A 19,716-nucleotide genomic window follows, 5' to 3' on the forward strand; every position below is an offset into this window, starting at 1 on the left:
TGCTGGTGGAATCAATTTGTGGCTGGCTGTTCTGGCATTGGGACAATGAAGTGGGAGCAGAATACAGTAAATCTGCGCAGACTCTTTTCATTTCCACTTATGTATGCGGTATTACCATAAGGCCAAAGTTTTCAGGAGCAGTGATTTTGAGTGCTTAAAGCTGAGATGTCTGAAGTACTCTGATTTTTGGAGATTGTTACCAGGAAGTAAATTAAAAATCATTTTAAAAAATCAGAAAATTCTACACAGAGTAGGAATCTCAGCAAGAGATGCACTTTCAGGTAATTGCTGGTTAGGGTCAAGCTGCCCACTCTATGGTTTTAAGATTTTAACATCTTTCTGATCCCTAATAATTCAGTCTTCTCAAGGCACCTCATGAAATTGAAGCATTACAATAAACATTAGTCTTTCCCTGAGGGGAACTCCTGCTGTGAAAGATAATACTAAATTGCATTAGCAAGTTTCCTGTTGCCAAAAGGGTCTGCATTATGGGTGCAATCATTAAAAACCATCCATCTACTGAGGTGCTATCAGTTGTAGGGGCAAGCTGCATATTCTGAGGCCTGCAAGTGAATTGTGCTTGCTGCTGTGGAAGGAAGCAATAAATGTCTAGATGCTGATAGCAACATTCCTCGCTATTTTAGAATGGGAAGTTAAAGAGCAACATGCAGCTTAAACTGCAAGGAAAGTTCCAGTAGTCATTCTGAATTTGGTTACTGCTTGGGAACTTGCCCAGCTTGGCCAGGGCAGTGCTGCAACTCCTTTATGAACCACCATCTTGTGTTTTTTTCACTCTCATTTGGAGGAAGAAAAACAACAAAGCAACACAACAAAAAGCATACAATGCTACAGCATAAAATAGCACAATAGCAGAGCTGCAAGTGAGACCCATCACTTTGGTAACATCTTCCTATCTCAAGTGATATCAGACTTTCAAGATTTTCCTTAACAATATAACTCATTTATAGAGCAAAACTAAACTGATTAATTGGACACCAACAAACAATTATTTACATTAAAAACCTTCTGTTCACGCAGAGTAATAACCACCTAGACGAACAATGGTACTGAAGTCATTTCTATTTTATTCTGCAGTTAAGATGATGCAAAGATGCAGTGGAAGGAATGGAGACAGTCCTGTACCTCTGCCAATCTGTGGGCATGTTTCCTGCATATCATGCCTTATGAAAGTGTAAATGCAAGGTGAGTCAGTTCAACTGGCTAATCCAGTGGAAAATTAGTCCTGAAGAAAATGAAAGAGTTCCTTGGTGGGTCAGTCAGCTGTGTCAGGTCACACTTGAGGAAGTATCTTTATTATCATATACAACAGCTAAGGGAGATGAGAGGAGAACAAAACCGTGCTGCTGGCACCTTCCATCAATGGAGTCCCACAGCTACGGTATGAAGGCTCACCCTCAGACTCACCAGAGTGATGGTGCAATTTCCTCTCTTGAGGACAGTGGGCATCCTCCTCCACATGCATAAATGAAAGCAGAGGGCCATGAAACAAAGCACAGGACCAGCATGCTGTTACCTGGCATGCTGAAAGCAGGCTGTGGCAGACTGCTGAGAAGAGCTGGTCTCAGGGTGGGAGATCTTAATTATGTTAGCAGCGGGACCCAGCTATAACATGGCCGAAACACTTGAGGGAGTTAAAAATAAGCATTGACTTTGCATTGGAATAAGAAGTACACTTCAAACTAGGACAGAATTTAGGAAAGACATGTCAGGAGCCTGCAGTGTCCCACTCCTTCCAGGAACAGAACAACTACATTTTGCAGGATCTCTAAACTGCATTTTAGTGCTGTTCCAATTATCACAGACCTTCTCAGCAGTTTGGACAAAGAAATCTGTACTGATGTCCACCCTAGACAAAAAGAAGGAAATAATTTCATTTACGTCATCCATGTTAGCTTTTTGTTCTAGACAGCCATTACAAGAAACAGCAAGAAATATTCACCTCCAGTGCTATTATCTTGCCTTATTTTGGAATTTTTCAGACAACATGGATTGTGCTCCACAAGATGTTTATCTCTTTCCCTTGACAGTAAAGGGAACTTAAGGTGATTAGTTCAGATGCAGCTGGCTGTATTTCAGGCAACTGAAGTTAAGTGAGCTGCATCTCATCTAAGGAGCTGTCACCTTCTGTCCAGCTGCAGATGATGAAGTACATGGTACTAGGATCCAAATATTCAGGAGTTAATGTTGTGAGACTCAGAATTATTCAGTTATACGGTTTCTGTCACCCTATTCCCTTGGAGGCTTTCCCTACCTAGTTAACCTCATCTCAATCTCAGTGTATCAAGACAAAACCAAAGGCAGTTCGTATCTCTCTTAATTAAGCCCTTCAGAGGAAGTAAAAAAAAGCATATTTTCTGGATTTCAGTAGCAAAATTTTTATAATTAAAGATCAAAGCAGGTTCAGTTCAGTCAGCTCTCTGCAACTGCTCTGTATATTGTTTTGCTGAACTTAGTTCTAGAAGTTTGAAGAAGCCAACTGTCTACTGGTTTCCTAGGCATCTTTGTGAATCTCATCATCAGGGAAATGTCCTACCATTTACCTTTAGTAGTCTGTCATTTAATTTAAACCTTCTTGCACTAGTCACAGTTTGCTTTACAGAAGTAAACAGCATCTCCTCTATGTTGGTATTTGGATGTTCCAAACATTTCATGCAATTATTATACAATGGTCAGTACTTGGTGATTCAGGTGAATCGGTTTGGAACTTCTATCATTTCCGTGCCAACTTCCCCCACAATCAAAGAATCATAGAATCACCAAGGTTGGAAAAGACCTCCACGATCATCCAGACCAACCATCCACCTATCACCAATATAATCTCACTAAATCATGTCCCTCTGTACAACATCTAAATGTTTCTTGAACACCTCCAGGGATTATGATTCTACCACCTCCCTGGGCAGCCCGTTCCAATGCCTGACCACTGTCTTGTAGAAGTGAAACTCTATCCCAAACAGAAAAGGCCTATCTGTAAGTGGCTGAAAACAAGCTTGCATTTTGATAATTGTATCACAAGGAAATGCTTTCTATTTTGGAAGTTAACTTGAATTATTGTGTGACTAGAACTGACTTCATAGTATGCAGAATGAAACTATGAGCTTGTTGAAGTCAGTGGAGTTTTGTCATTAACTCACAAGATGGGATTTTATCCACAAAGCAGTAATGATAAGTCTTAGAAAAACCTTAATTATTAGTATCATTTCTATTTACAAAGGTCTTATAAACAGAGATGGAAATGTACAAATGTTTAAACGATTATTAACATTAAGAACATTTTTCTCATGTACTTGTAACATATTACTAGAGAGAAGATACAGGGGAAATCCCACCTTGTATATATTAAAGATAAGAAACTCAGATGACCCACCACAGCATTCTAAATAATTGGAGTACTGCGTGTTTTACTCTGTTCTGGTTTTCTGTTGGGTTCACTTGGCTATCGTTACCTTGAAAAAGCTCTCCCAGAAAACAGCTGAAATCCAGTTAAAAAAAATATATATTTTCATTTACAATCACATTCTCTTTGACCTATATGAAATTTGTCAGTAACTCTTGGAGCTTTTACAATCTTTCTGGGTTTAGAATCCCCCTTGGTAGCAGCCATTGATATACGGCTACTGCCAAAGGAGAGAAGCTCACGTGTTTCTTCAGGTTTCCTTCTGATAAAGACACATTTCAAGGGCTTTTTTTAGCCTCATGTTGAGCCTTCGGCACACTTCACTCATTTTCAAGTGGTATTCAGTATTCGCTGCAAATGTCTTATTTTTTTTTAAACAGTACGAAAAATACAGAATTCAAAACCAATGATTGTTAAGGGAAAAACAAGGCTCAAAGACATAAGAGACTTTTTGCATCTTGACAAGCAGAGGCAGTGCATTAGCTGAGCAGTCAGTACCCAGCCTCCAAGTCCGTAATAAATGCTATGGAAAAGGCACTAGCAATCGCATTTGTTTCTGAGCCCGACATCATGACAACGGCCAATATATTCAGTATTTATCCTCAAGTGTCTGCCCCTGACTAAACTTCATATTGTAGTATTGATAATATGGTAATGAAGGTTTCTTGCCTTTACAATTACAGACGAAGTAGACTTGATTATATTAGAAAAACACCCCTAAAGCTCAGATGCTGTAGGAGAACATGCCACTTTTCCTCAATGTTCTTTCAGTCTCATAAATTTTAAATCACTCTGGTTTTGTGAGATCTGATTCAGGATCTCTGGGATGGACTCATCCATATAGCAATAATTGCAGCTATTTTATCATAAATAGAGCAACCGTCTTTTAATGAAAATAAAGTGTTCAAAGCACCCTCCAACAATATTAGTATTAAAACTTGAAATGGTAGTGACAGCAAAGCTACGAGATGAGTTTTTCTCTGATGACCATGAGAAAAATTTTTGCTCCAAATTTTAATGGACATTACATTATAGACAGGCCTGGATGCACACATGCCAAGCAAGGTTATCCAAATTTTCCATTATGAGACTCTGTTTTCACTTACTTGTAACTTTGCCAAAGTTTAATTATTTGCACTGAAATTTTCCACACTGAGTATCTGCCTGAGGCTGAATTTGTGAAGGTTTTTTTTTTTTTGGAAACAAATAATTCAGTCATCTCTGAAATCAAGGCAAAGGGAAAATACGTTGTTTTCATTAAAAAACAAAAACAAAACAAAAAACAAAAAAAAACAAAAAAAAGGACCTCAGATAGTTCTGCTGAATTTTTACAGGGAATACAACAGGGTTACCATGAATTCTGGAGTGGGCTTAAAATTTGGAAAGGCTTGACTTTCTTTCAAAGATGTGCTACTCTCCATCTTAAGACAATTTGTCATTGTGGGCTAAGTTCTAATTCTTTGGGAAACAACAACAACAACAACAACAAATCCAAAAAAAAAAAAAAAAGCATTTCACAGAAGTCAGTACAGAAGTCTCAGGTGTCAGTAGCTGCATTTCTCAAAGATTCTGTAATTAGAATGTGTCCCAGACTGAGGCTGAGCAGGATTTTCCTTGCAACTCCAGCTGTATGTCATACTGGGCTGCAGTCCAAGGCTGAGTGCAGAAGCTCTCTTTCTCCCTCCTACTCTCAACAGGAAGTGAGAAGAAGGAAGCTGCACTACTTAAAAGCAGAATGTGCAAAAAGCTGATCTGCCTGGAGATGAGGAGCGGATAGGAACCAAGATACCAGGATGCAGAGAGAGAGTGATAGAAGAAGGAAATGGGAGAACTACAGTGATAAAGACAGTAAACTGCATATGAAAAAGGAGGTGAAGAAATTCTGAGCCAGCAAGAAGATAAAAAGAAGAATAGATGCTGAAATGTTGGCATCTGTGAGGAAGACTGAAGGATACGCTCAAACTAGGTGAGAAATCGGTGCTGGAAGTCAGTTTATAGAGAAACCTGTGGTGGAGAATTTAAAAGGGCCAGAAGAGACAGAACAGATTCAAAGTTAGAAAGGAAAGGAACTAATGGAAAGATCCAAGAGATGCTGAGCAATGGAAATGGAGCTGAAGTGAGGAGCAAGGTTAAGAAGAACATAAGAGTGAGACAGCGACTGGTAGAGCCATAAGTTGTGCTTTGCAGGAATAAATACAAATATCTGTGTTCTGTGGATGTGTATTCAATCAGGTGCCCAATAACCTTAAATAAATAACTCTAACAATCCAGCTATTGTCAAAAAATAGGTTGGAAACCATCCATCAGAATATATTACCATACTGCTGCAGTCCACACAGAAGATAGAAAAGATTACTGCTAGTTATTCTATTAGCTTAAATGTCAGGAAGCTATGTGGGGTATCTGCATTTTCCTAACCCACTGATAAAATATGCACATAACATTTAGGTGTGACAGCTGGAACATGTGGGAGATTTTTTTTCTAGTTTAGCTCAAAATAGTGCAACATATCTACTCATTGAAGAATACAATGGAACATTGTTAAGACCAAGTATTCAGAAGTTAGGAAATGGAAGAACTAAAGTTATACAGTCATGCAGACTATGTATTGTCTCCTTTGTGCTTTTGTGGAGATGTAATTGCATGATTGCTTTTCTGTCTTATTTACTTTACAATGACAGTATACACTTTCTTGTAGCTCAGAAATTCTCTGTGTGATTCTTAGCAAGTTACTAGAATACTAGAAGCTTTTCTTATGTAGACCCGCTTTTTCTGGGTGCCTCACCTGAATGCCTGTGATCTGATTTACTGAACTGTTGCACATGTGAGATATCAAAGGAATTAAAACGTATATAAATTAATTGCTACATTAATGCTCAAGATTGGGCACCTCGAATTACAGGGTAGTTTTAAACTTTTCTCTGCAGATAGCAGGAGTAGCTATATCACTTTAACTACAACAGTTATAACTTAAAAGTAAACATATTCATATGCGTGAAGCACACAAAGTACAGTGATGAAAACCACTGAAAAGATCATGAGGAAGTTAATCATTCTGTTATCAGAGCATACTTTGAATACTGTGAAATTAACAAAGCAAATGGGCTCATACTGAAGTAGAAAAAGAAAAAAATATATCATTTAAAAACTACTTCTCATCCCTGAGTGCAGATAGAGCAAAAAATCTTGGCAGAAACTTCAATACAGACATGCAACTAAAAGCTCTTGTACATGAGAGAGGAGTAAAGTTTGAAGATGACTTGACTTCTTGTACTTTCTGCCTTTAGATTGCTTGATTTTGCACCTTGAATGACATTCTTAAACCCTATATTCTAATATGCTTTATACATATAGAGCCTTAGCAATTCTGCATATTATACATATGTAATTGCCAATATCACAAAAACCCCAAGATGGCATTATAGTTTTGTTTTACAAAACTGTTTGAAAACAAACATACTTTTGCTTTTAATGCTATATGTTGCTAAAATGTTTTTAGAACTCTTCTTTCTCTCTCTCTTCCTTTCTGTTTCCTTTTTTTTTCTCCTCCATACTTTACAAATGCCTTCTTCAAAAACTGCAGGACTAGCTCTGGCTCAGACAGCTGCAGAAACAGCTTGGCTTCAGACATTTACCACAGCAGATTTGCTTAATCAAACAACCATCAGAGCAGCTTTGTTCCAAGCAGTTGCCAAAAGCCTGTCATGCTACAACTTCAAAAAGCTGTTCCAGCAGATTTGCTGCACACCAGAGATGCTCATCGTGCATAGAGGTGACATCATACATTTCTGAGTAGGAAATCCAATGATATTAATGCTCCGTATAATTCTATAGCATAGGTTTATTCACCTAATTTTTACAAAAAAGTATTTTACAAAGTCGTAGACTCTTTCTATAGTTGGCCTATATCCAAATACAAATGATTTCAGAGAGTTTGAAGAAAATTCTTTCAACAAATTTGAATAAGTAGCTTAAAACCAAAAGCCAACTGAGAGCCATCAGAATAAAAGACTGAAAAGTTAGCTGCATGCTGTATGCTCATTGAGTTCGAGACATCAACATCTACCAAATTTTTGTGGTTTCAATAGATTGTTTAACGTGTACTAAAGCCTTCAGTGACATGCATTCTAGCAGCTGCTAAGCGAAACCTGCTCCAGAGTGTTAGTATGTCTACTTTATGCAAGTTTTTCCCAGCAGCTAACCTGATTCTTTCTTCTTGCAGCTAAGTCCACTATTTCTTGTCATACAAGAAGTCTTGTCTTCATGGACTGGGAGAACTATGCATATGTACCCTTCTCTCTAGAAGTCTTTCCTTTAGGGTACACAATGGCTATTCTTTCAGTCTTCCCTCGCTGAACGTGTTTTCTTGACTTACAGTCATTCTCAGTGCTGTTCTCTGGACTATCCTGAGTAGTCCACTTCTTTCTTAAAGAGCAGTGCCCAGAGCTGGACACTACAGTCCAGCTGAAGCCTTGCCAGCTGTGAGAAGATTAGAAGCATTTCTTCCTGTGATTGTAGGTTGTGCTCTTCTTCAGAGAAGTCTGCACACAGTTAATGCCAAAGGGGATAAGTACTGTATCATAAATGTTATGGGCACTTACAGCTCCTCTGGGAATACTCAACAACTATGCAGGAAATCTATTTGATCAACTAATAAGATTAGATCTTGAACATGCAAAAAGTTCTCCTAAGAATAAATATTGAAGTCTTAAAAAATACATACCAATTTCACACAGTGTATTAACTAACTTAGCAGTGAAGTGCTGATTTTCTCTTGTGAACCTGTGTTTTTTGGAAGTTTAGAAATAATGGCTACAGTGATAGCAGTTAAATATTCATGTTCAATTCAAACAGATCTGTGTTTACTTTGTTAAATCTCTTGTGACTTCTCAGCTATTTTTCTTCTATGCTTCCACAAATTACATACATCAGGTGACTTACCTTTCATGGAAGACCTCATGTTTGGGAATATCTATCGTGCTGGGCTCTTTCTGACACACTTCTCTAGACTTTACTGTGTAAATTTAGTAGTTTCAACTTGTGCCTTAAAGTATAGGACACAGTATCACTATCTAGATATTATATCCAGTGAGAGATGTAATTTCATATACTAATAGCATCAGTAATCTTTCCCTTGAAAGTCATGGAGCTTTTTCTACTGGTCATTCAACTAGAGCAACTCACCAAATCTCTTTTGGTAGTATCACATCATGAATATAAAATACCTCCAGAAATTAATAATTCTTCCATTCTGTTTATTTCAAACTTTCCTTCTGATTGCTCCTTACTTTCATTATTCAGAATATGTTCTTGGCATAAAATTCTCTCTTCTGGTCTCTGTTTTTCCCTTAGGAAATAGCTTTTCCCTAAGGTATGGCTGGACACTTTTCTGTGTCTATTTTGTGTTTCACTTGGGAACAATAAACCCTTTGAGGTGAAACCATGTAGAGCATCAGCAGACTGGAAGGTAACAGAACTGCGTATACATGTGTAAGAGCCTCCTTACTAATGAACTCTTTCTCAGGAAAACAATTATTTGACTGTGAAGTTCATATGGATTTTCAGGCTCTAAGTGACAGAAGCAAGAAAAATAACCAAAGAAATTAGTCCTATGGTTCCGTTTCCTCCCAGTTTTATTTTCCCATTTAACACCACCTATTCTGAACATACATGATCCTTGTATTTCCTGTCTGTTTTGTCCAAAGGAGAGTGGAAACTATGAGCTAGTTCTCTGAGAGTCAGTGGCAGCTCCACACCGAATGCTCTCACACTGAAACTTCCAGGTGTCACACCTCCACCCTGAGTTGGATGCCTGCACCTCAGAGCTCAAAGACCCAGAGCACTCTGGAAGCAGGAAACCAATAATGTCAACAAAAAAAAAAAAAACAAAAAACAAGAGCATGGTGACTAAGCTCTCTGAATAACCTGAATGATTGCTGTCAGGATACAACGAGACTCATTTTCTCTTGTTATTTACTACTTTGAATGAACATTTGGGCTCACATATTTCAATGAGGGGGATAGGCAGAAGCTCAGTTCTAACCAATAGATCATTGGTTAGTTGGAGGACAGAAAAAGAGCCATAATTCCTCTTGTTGAAGCTGCTTTACTTCACTGGGAATAATTAAATATTCATTAGGCAAAAGAGAGAGCGTTACCTTATTGCTTAGCATTCCTGCCAAGAGAGAAGAGGCCTTTGTGCCTGAGTTGATGAAATTTTAAGTATCCCATATTAACTAATCATGAGAGCAGGGTCTGGAATCTGGGCCTCTCTTTACTAAGGTGAGAGAGCACACCAATGAGCTATCTTATCACACCAGATTTCGTATTTCTTGTCCTTCTCTGCTTTAACAAATATTTTGCTAATCTGTGCACAGTGAAAACATGTAGAAAGAATGGATGTTGAATGCCTTAACTCAGGAAACCAGACAGATCTGAAATTCAGACATGATTTTGGAAGGTGTGAAATGCCTATTCAAAAGGGAGAGGAATGAACAAAAGGAGTTGTGTCTTCCCTGTCTTAGCTGAATTCTTTAGCTGATGAGTAAAAGGGCACAGTCAGTGTTGAGAGCCCTCCAGCCATGTTTCTTGTATGGCCCAATCCATCATTTCTGTATTTAGTGTGTCATCTGAACTGGATTTTGGATGCAAGTTAAGGGTGGGAATACCTTACTTGAGAAATACAAGGCTCAGACATCAACCTTCCCAATTTTGTTCATTTACCACACAGTAGATGTTGAAAACTAGAGATTTCATAAGCTCCCTGGCAAAGCGGCATCTAAGTGAGGATTCTGGGTGCCTAAATTTGGGACTTCAACAACTAAATATTCTCAGACATCATCTCTGTATATAATATTTGACCATAATTGTCTTGCAGGTACACCTGAGGATTTGCTTTGCTTGACTTCAATATAATTTAGCTTTTAAAGCTAGCCATTTTTATTTGCCAGATTATTTCTGGGATCCAAAGACTAAGTAGCTGTTTTTAATTCAGTATTTAGGCAAAAAGAAATTAAAAAATAGCTTGTGTAAAATGATATATTGTCCTGCTTAACATTTGGAATGTTGAATTCAGTAACAGCCATGTGTTTTAATTTATTGTTATTATTATTCTCACATTCCCTCCTGAGCTTTAGTAACATGTATATTGCCTTCTGTAATGGTCACCAATTGTATGAATTTTGAGTTGGCATGTTATTCTTTAAAATAAGAGATGTTTTGAAATTGAACAGGGTTGAAAGAACTGTGGAAAATCAGTGTATTTGTAGTCTCATCAGAGCTTGTTTCATTGGGCTTTGAAAAAATGGATACCTTATTTTAAGGATTAGTTAGCACACATCTAGTGAGTCTGCACCATAGCTCTGTTTTGATTAGAAATGTATTTGGACAGTGCATAGGACTATCATTTGACTGTCTTTGGTTTTGCACCGATCAGCTCTGTTCTCATACAAAGAACTCATTTTCTGAGAGAGAAAATAGGGCAGTGGTGAAATTCACAGATACAAAATAAGCTGAAATAACCAGTTTTACATTGGAATATAAGGATCTGCTTACATGGTTAAGTGGAACCAAAATAACAAAACAGCTCATATTTTATCCATACAGTTATGGTAGTTCAGGTCTTCATGAATGGTATAATTTTAGGACAATAGTGCTCAACTGTGAAATAAAAAATATTTTAAAAGTAAATTATTTAGAAATAGGGCAACCTCATTCTGAATGAAAGCACTCACAGACAGTCAAAATCCTGCATTTAGACAAGGCCAAATTCCTGTCGTGGATATTTCGCGTTAGCTGTTCATAGGATGTATAACAGCTGTATTGAGTACAATAATCAAAGAAAGTTTCTCCTGAAAGCCTAAAAACAGTCCTTTGCCATTGGACTGTTGGTGTCTACCCTCCAAGGTCCAAAGTGTTGCTCTAGCTGGAATGTCTGATATGTGAAATGAACCTAAAAAGAAAGTTCAGGTAACACTAAAAGTATCCCTTATAGTGAAGTGGGGAGATCCAAGCAGCTCTTTAACAACACAATATAATTTGTTGATAGTATGTGGGGAAAGAGAAAACATATATTTGTGTAATTCTTCATTTCCTTATGAAATAAAAGCTATGCAAGTACCTCTATTTAAAAAACTGTTTGCTGTGCACTTAAAGTTCTCAAATAAATCTTTTCTGCTTTTGAAAGATCTCTTGGATGAATGGATGTGGATGTCAAGATTTTGGTCATTAATCAGAGGGCTCAATTTTTCACTACAGCATCTTTTTATACAAATATTTGAGCTGAATAAGCATTTGAAGTAAAAAGAATTTGAAGCTGACTATTTCCTCTTTCAATTAAGTACATTTCACTTGCATGGTTGCTTGCATTACAAGTGAATCACTAATTTTTAGGGCAATCAAGATCAGACTTTCTCCTTTGAAAACATAATAAATAAAATCCCAAAACATTCCTCTTTAAAATCTCTCTCTTATTTTTGGAAGAAAACCCTTATCCTGTATATGACAAAGCAACAACAGACCGACACAACCTGTCTTCCCCAGTTTTTGCAAACACCTTCTTGCCTAAGCTTGCATCTGCAGACATATCAAATTACACTGTGAGATTCTCAGGAAAGCACACTCTCAACTTTGAGAACGTGCATAACTTTTACTGTCTTCTGCAGAGCTGAAGCATATGTTAATGAGTTTCTTTGCACAGGGATGATTTCCTGAAATAGGACTGAAGTCTGTTATCAGATACTACAGTTTCACAAGTTCTAACTTCCCCACAACCTTCAATATGAAAATGTCGCAAGAGGCACTTGTGGCAATCCACAGGCAGCGCCTTCCCTTCTGCATCAGATATACCCAATAACCCAGAAAGCGAGGAAACTGCAGCTGCAGGAGCTACCTTCTGGAGAGGAAAAGAAGTTGAGTGTTGTAGATAACTATGTATCTGTGTATGACAATATTCCTTGTAGAAATGGTGCAGGTGGTTAACCCAATGCTATTTGCCAAATTCCAGGGTAGTCAATTACAAGCATTACCATGTACTCAAGACTTAGTCAGTATTTGTAAGCTGTGTTTGATTTCAGACATGTTTGCACAATCTTCTTCTACATTCTAGTCTTCCTTGGAGCAATGTGTATTTTCAGTCATTCAGAAAGAAGCACCCTTGTATCAAACTGAGGAATACCTCCCCCCTCCAAATTTATATATACATATATTCTTCCTATTTGCACAGTGTAACTTAAGACCTGGGTCTGTCTGCTGGCTGATAAAGGTTATTACAACTATCAGCTGTAGAGAGAGATTGGGACATACTTTCTTCTCAGTTCAACAGCGTAAGAGAATTGTCAGGGCTACACATCTCATAGTCTCTAGCAGTGGGAAGAACCATGAACACAACGTTCATTACTTCATAAGTAATAGTACTTACATAACTACTGAAAGTCCTGCTTGCTCAAAAGTCTGAGTGACCATTTGACTCTTAGTTTAATGAATAAATACTCTCTTCAATAATTGCAGGTTTACCTGTAGATGTGGAGAAGATGAAGCCCTTGGTCGTAATCAGCATGGGCTGTGAGAGCAGAGATACAATTCATCTTCATGATGTGAGAGGGAGTTTTGGTCTTAAACTACAATTTCACTTGACAAAATATTTTGTCATAGACAAAATCACTACACCGACTCTGGTATAGAAAGGGAGTATGTGAAAATATCACTGGACTTATGAAGTTGCTTCTATCGCAAGCATTCAATAATGTCTTTTCAATTTTCTTTCTTTTCACCAGTGAGTGTCTTCCTTGGTACATTTTAAAACTGTACAAATATGTACAAATAAGCTTTATACACAACATAAACAAGACAAAATATACAAATAAGCTTTAAGTTTTGGTTTCAGGTAACTTTTTGCAAGCTATTGGTATTTGCTAGCTTTAAATTCTCTCTCTCCTCTTTGAGTAAATATTGATGTAGTTTCTCATTCTTAATCTTGATAATGCCATGCTTATTTCCATTTGGAAACTTGAAAGTTGTGGTTCATAGTAACATTTTGTCACATTCAATTAGATTTTCTGATAGCTGGAGAGCATCTCAGAAAAAGACATATTTAAAAGTCCTTCTCACCCCATGATTACATGACACTGTGAGAACTCTGATTTAAAAGAAACAGCAAACAAACCAACAAAATATATCTAAATGTATCTGACATACTCAAGAACTAAGTAGCATTAAGTGCTGCCAGCTAAGAAACTCAAGTGTAAAAGTGATTTGAGACTGCAGGCCCTAAACCACTGGAAGCTGAAAGGCTTTGCAGATGTGATGTGGTCATTCTCTGTTGACGCTGGTGGTCATACTGTTATCACAGCACTGCTCCCACAGATGTCACTGGAGTGATGCTGGCAGAGCCTCTATTGGGAGACATCTGCCTTGCTCTTCTAAACAAAGTTGAAGTGCTATGATGACAGCTGCACAGAAAGTGAAGAAAAAGGGAAGACAATAGAAATCTGAAAGAAATATTGAAGATACAAATGGAAGCAACTATGCTAACCACTGTCAAGATTCAGACCAGCATTTCACAGAAGTTAGAAAGCACAGCTACAAGAGAGTTCATTTTTTTCCTTGCTACAGTGCTGTAAATCTGCAATTACATTAAGTGACTCTATATTCACACCAGCATAAATGAATCAGAATCTGCCTTGGATTCCTGAAGTATTTTTAATTTACCTCTTTTGTCCATTTATGCTGCAATAGCTTCTTCATAGCTGCATGTTATGATCATACAACACACACGTAACTGTTTATGGCAATGCTACAAAAGAAGTTGACCACTGAATGTTACAGCTTGCAGTCAGTTTTCTTCTGTGAATGTCAACAGAAGAGAAGGTGCTTTCAGTGCACTCTGGTCTATTGTTTTTCATTAGAAGGAGAGCAATGATGCATCAATTTTTATCTCTACACAACATTCACCGTCCTGGCAGTTAAAGGAATTATTACAACACAGAGAAACCGGTATTTTTGTTGAGAACACTGTGTATATTTTTTTCTATTGTTCTGTGTATTGAGCCTTACCCCCACTCATGTACAACTTAGTTCCTATGGAAAAGCTGTTGAAAATTGTATGGATTTGTAATGTGCTAAATACTTTGTATTTTTTATAGAGTACATAGATAAACTACATTAGCTCAGAGAAACACAGAGCATTCTTCTCAGCTGTCTAAATCTACCAATTAAGAACAAGCATGACTGGGTTGAAGCACTGCTCAAATACAACAGTTGAATTCTTCACATACTAAATTGGACAACCGTCACCACACATGCTTTTCAGGTGCAAGAGGTTTCACTGTGGACAAAAACATGGTTCTTTTCTGTAAGAGAATTGAGTGCAGGGGCAAGCCAACCTCACTCCATTGCATTTACAGCTCAAGTATTAAAGAATCTGTACATTGGGGCATCCCTGCCTCTGTTTGCTACAGACTGGATGGTGCTGGAAAAGTAGACTTTTGAGGGACACACAACTTGAATCTGCATGACTTAGAACAGATGGAGGATAAGAACAGCCTGCTGTGCAAATGACATTACCTTACCCAAATGTATGTGGCAATATGCCAAATGTGTGGGTGTCCTGGCCTTCAAATGCATGAGGAGAATAAGTGTTACCTTTACAGGCATAATACCTTGCTGTATTTTCATGTAATTTAAGTGTTTGGTTTCCTTCTTTCCTTAGAGTTTGAGGCTTGAGAAGATATGCAATGGTATATGTGCTACAAGGTATAGCAGTAGCACTCCTCCCCAGCATCCAATTATTTTCTAAGATGCTAAAGTGTCTGTGGCTGAATACTTCAGTACAGCAGAACTATTTATTCACAGAATGAACATAGGTGAAAATATGCAAAAGCAGAGGAGAAACAAAGAAGGAAATTGCACAGACATCTCTCTGTGCTAAAGAAAGAATTTAGAGAGAGATTTCCTGCAACAAACATGACTAATAAAGAAATAAAATGGTGAAAGAAAATAGTAAAATTGTCTATAATCATAACCACATTACCAAATTATGCAATAGTCAGAGCTTATGGTTATCCCATTTTGGAGGGAAAACATCTGTTAATGCTTCTTTTTTTCTGTTTCTGAGCATCCATGTCTTCCTACTGAGATCTGGCTTGGATTATTTCCAGGAGCTCCTTTATAGTTTCTGTTCCCTAAACACAATTGTTTTGTTGTGGTCTTCCCCTGTTTTTTGAGGGTAAAGAGGACCATGTCTGTGTTTTCTATCCCAGTTTCTCTCCTCGCAACCAGGATTTCATCCAAATAGCTGGGATAACCAAATTCAGGCCGTAGAAGAACAAGATCCTTTTCCCTAGATATGAACGTTCTTGCTGTTCTCTGGCTGCTCTCTTAATCTTCCGTGTCAGCAAATGTAGTGAGGAGGATGACATTATTTTCTCACTAACTTGCTTTGATGCCCTAAATATGGATTATTCTTTCTTTCCATTGCAAAATTCGTGCACAGCTTCCCACAACGATCATCTCATGTGCACCTACGCCTTCCCCAGGGGCAGAGTCCCTCGGCTGCAGTGCAGACCAGACATCAGTTTGTGTCCACCCTCAGTTCATTTATCACCATGGAACAACAGCAGCAGCAGCAGACAAGGGGAAAAAAAATGTCCACTGTAAAGGTGAGAAGCCTTGGCAGTAGTAACAGAGAAAAGTCAAAGTAAGTAAGAACAACTATACTATAGCAGTATTTGAGCATCAGAAACTAATTTAAGACCTTTGAATGCAATTCCAGAGGTGCTACCACAGGACTGCTCAGATACAGGGTCAGCCTTACACAGGGAAGAAACAAAGGAGTTAACTGGAGAGCAAAATGCTTGTGAGTAACAAGAACTTTTCTGTTTCAAAGGAAAATTCCAGCTTTCCCTTCTGGTTGGCCTGCCATAGCGGATATGCTTTTGGAGTACAGCATGTACAGTGCATAAGCAACTACTGGCATTCATGGTTGGCTTCCAAATCAGCAGTGCTTAAAAATACAAAGTGCAAACTCGGTTCTTTCTTCTATCCTGGGTTTTGTTATTGTTGTTTTTGTTGCTCTTGTTTTTATTTTGAAAAAGTATTTACTCTCTTAAAAAAAAAATAAATCTGATTTTAACTCTGTGGATATATTTCTCGGTTCGATCTAAATGTTCTTCCTTTCCTTCTGATGTCAGTGGCAGACAATTTTCAGTTTCCTGTAAAGAAACAGTCCTACAGCTGACTACAGGAACCAACACTTCTCCTGAAGACAGCAAATAGCATCTCAGAGCCCACCCGGAGCAATGCCAGGAGGTACACTTCCTCTAGCACAAATACAGTAAGCATGCTGACTGTGTACTGGAGGATCTGTGTGAAACACTCTAAAGAATGTAACTAAATGGGGTGACAAGCAAGTATCAGTCTGAGAATTTTAGGTTCATCTTGAGAAATCACCTCTCCTAATCAGCAAAATATTTACGGTTATCCATGCTCACTTCCCAGATCAACTTGTCTTGCTGGAATTAAATGACATTGCTACAGCTATCTTTTATATTATTTCAGTGTCTTCACATGCTGGGGGCAGACAGAGACACTGAAGATAATTAGCAATGGAAACCTTCAGCGTGAATGAAGATGATTGTTACTCAGAGCCAAACAGCAGCTCAGTATGTCCTTGAACAATGTTATCAACATGGCAGTTTTCAAGAATGGACTGGTCAGAACAGCTGTGCAAGTATGAGGAAATTGCTCTCTCCAAAACTGTGAAGAGAAGAAAACTCAGGGACAGGATGGCAGCAGGGAGTAAAGGTCAAGGGATGGACCTTCTTATATTCTAAACTAGCTTCTCTGTGTAGCTATAATGTGTGGCAACATTCACATATACCATGGCTGCAGTTTAGTTAAGATGCACATAACCAAGGGAGGACAGACAAAGTTTGTTTAGCCTTTATGTCTATGTATAAATGTGCCTCCACAAAGAAAAGGTTAAATATTCAGACTGTCTTAGTTACTCAGTAATCTAAAGTATAAGAGAAAAGAAATATACGTATATATTATAAAAAGTGATATATCATGAGAAAAAGTGTGTTTCAAACTATCCAGGTTCTACTTTATGGGCACTTACAAAAGTGTATATGCCCTCCTACTAGCAACAAAGAAAGTTCACGGCCTTGGTTATTTCCTCAAACCTACCTCTATCTCACTTCTTCAGGGCAGCCATCCAATGATGCTGTTCCTCAACTAGTCTTTCTTGCAGAAATGACCTCCTGCTAGTAAGTTGACTACACCACAGAAACCAAACCTGTCCTAGTATTTTCTTTTATGCAATTAAGAAGCAGTTGCTCTCATAGAACTCCTCTGCTTAGTAATAAAACAACAGGAAAAAAAAAAAAACAGGCCTCATTTAAACAGATCGAGGACAAAAATCTAGCTCATTCCAGCCTGGCCTTCATTTGAGGGAGGCTAGTGAACACTTGCTAATGAAAGTCCTCTTACCCTTTTTGGTATCGGAAAATGCATTGCAATAGGAAAAATGTCAGCTAAAGCAATGTTACATATGCTTTTGCTCTTACTTTAGGAAAGAAAAATCACGTTTAAAACTGTTTCTGCTTGTCAGAATTAGCACATGAACTGCCTGAAGAGAAACGTGAATAAAAATACTGTTCCCCTTTTCTGTTCCCACTTGAAACTTTACTGAAACATGGTTTATATATACATATATATGTGCTCTTTCTCACAATAGGGAAGGGCCTAAAATGCCTTCTGTTTAAATATTTAGATAATAGTATATTATTGATTCTGTACTTAGTATTTGCTTGACTCTAGTAAGGTTGCTATTGAAACAAACCAGCTTAATATCTTTTATGTTGTACTGACAATGTGAAAGAACTATGTTTACATAAATAATCTTTGAACCACAAGAAATTTGCAGGATGTTTCGTCAAAGTCTTCATAATGTTTGTTTCAGGTATTGTGAAGACATACGAAAATGCTAAGAAATTCTCAATAAAATGCAAATTCATGAAAAAAAAACACATAGAAAAAAAAGATCAGCAATGTTTTGCACCTCATTTGTAACTGAATTTCATCACTTTCCTTCCATTCCCACCATTCATCAGAAATCCTATGCTGTTGGATCCCAGGGTTTCTCCAGTTTACTAGACTCAACAGCTCTACTCTCCAGAGATTTTCCTGTTTTCTTTAGCATTTCTTCTTTTCCTTCCTGTCCAAAGCCCTTGTTGAAAGCCTTCAACAAATCAAATCCTTGACAGCAACTTCTTTTATCTTCATTTTACAAACCTGTCACCTATGTTTCTGTAGAATGATATTTTAAACTAGCCTAGCAGAGTGATTTATAAGCTTAGAGACTGCTTGATTTGACCTCTTTCACCTTGAAAGGACATGTAAAAGGAAACAGAGATTCATCTTCTGCCATTTCATGGGCTCCCAAGCTTCTTTTCATCGAGAACAGGACATGATCATTTATCCTGAGTGAAATATTGCCAGTTACAAATGCTCTACTATCTCTATAATATATTGTATTTTAACTTACATTTTTCTCACAATCTAGTGATGTTAAATGCACTAACAGGTCCAGTCCCTTCATTTTTTCCTTCATCAGTGGCTTGCCAAAGCATCAATACTTGGTTGTGTCTTCTTGACATTTTACTTTGACACTTACATGGGCAAATAAGCTAAAAACAAGAGAACTTGAATTTTTCTTTCTACTTGTTACCCTAGAAATTATATAGTAGTACAGAGAGGGGTTTAGAATTTTTGAGCAAGCATATCTTTAATAAAGAGTGACATCAGAAGAAACGACAGTCATATGTAACCAGTCGTGTTGAGTTAGTTTCAACGGAATAAATGAGAATTCAGTCTTAGGTGTTAATGTAATCTTACCCATCTAAAGTGTTAAACCATTTAACATGGTTTGTGGTTTTAAGTACAGAGAGCTCAGCCTGCTCAGTCACATGGCAGCTGCACTAGAAATTCATGCCAAAGCTGGAAAGTATATTGATTAGTACTTAAAAAAACAAAACACAAAGCATTTGAAAATTGAAATCAAGTGGTTAAACAGGACTAACTTAATCAAAATGTGTCAGAGTCCCTTTGCAAGGTGCAGGTTATTCATTTAGAATCCATTATGCTTGCCAGAAGTCCTTAGCAACAAGAAAGGCTTAATTCTCTTACTCATCTTTCAGTTCAGGACTGTAGGAGTAAAGATTGATTTCCTGCTTGATAATAAATATAGACATGGAAGGAGAAAAGACAGCGTAGTGGAAAGCGGGGGAAGTGTAGCTGTT

At 37.7% G+C, this 19,716-nt stretch overlaps 1 long non-coding RNA gene across 1 annotated transcript; it reads left to right on the forward strand.

Moving 5' to 3' along the window:
- On the forward strand, positions 5,162–18,327 carry LOC110395031. The gene is made up of 4 exons (XR_002436114.1): positions 5,162–5,384; positions 15,909–16,074; positions 16,188–16,271; positions 16,606–18,327. It is a non-coding gene; the product is annotated as an uncharacterized LOC110395031 (long non-coding RNA).

This window comes from Numida meleagris, chromosome 2 (genome assembly GCF_002078875.1).
Source record: "Numida meleagris isolate 19003 breed g44 Domestic line chromosome 2, NumMel1.0, whole genome shotgun sequence".
Classification (NCBI taxonomy): domain Eukaryota; kingdom Metazoa; phylum Chordata; class Aves; order Galliformes; family Numididae; genus Numida; species Numida meleagris.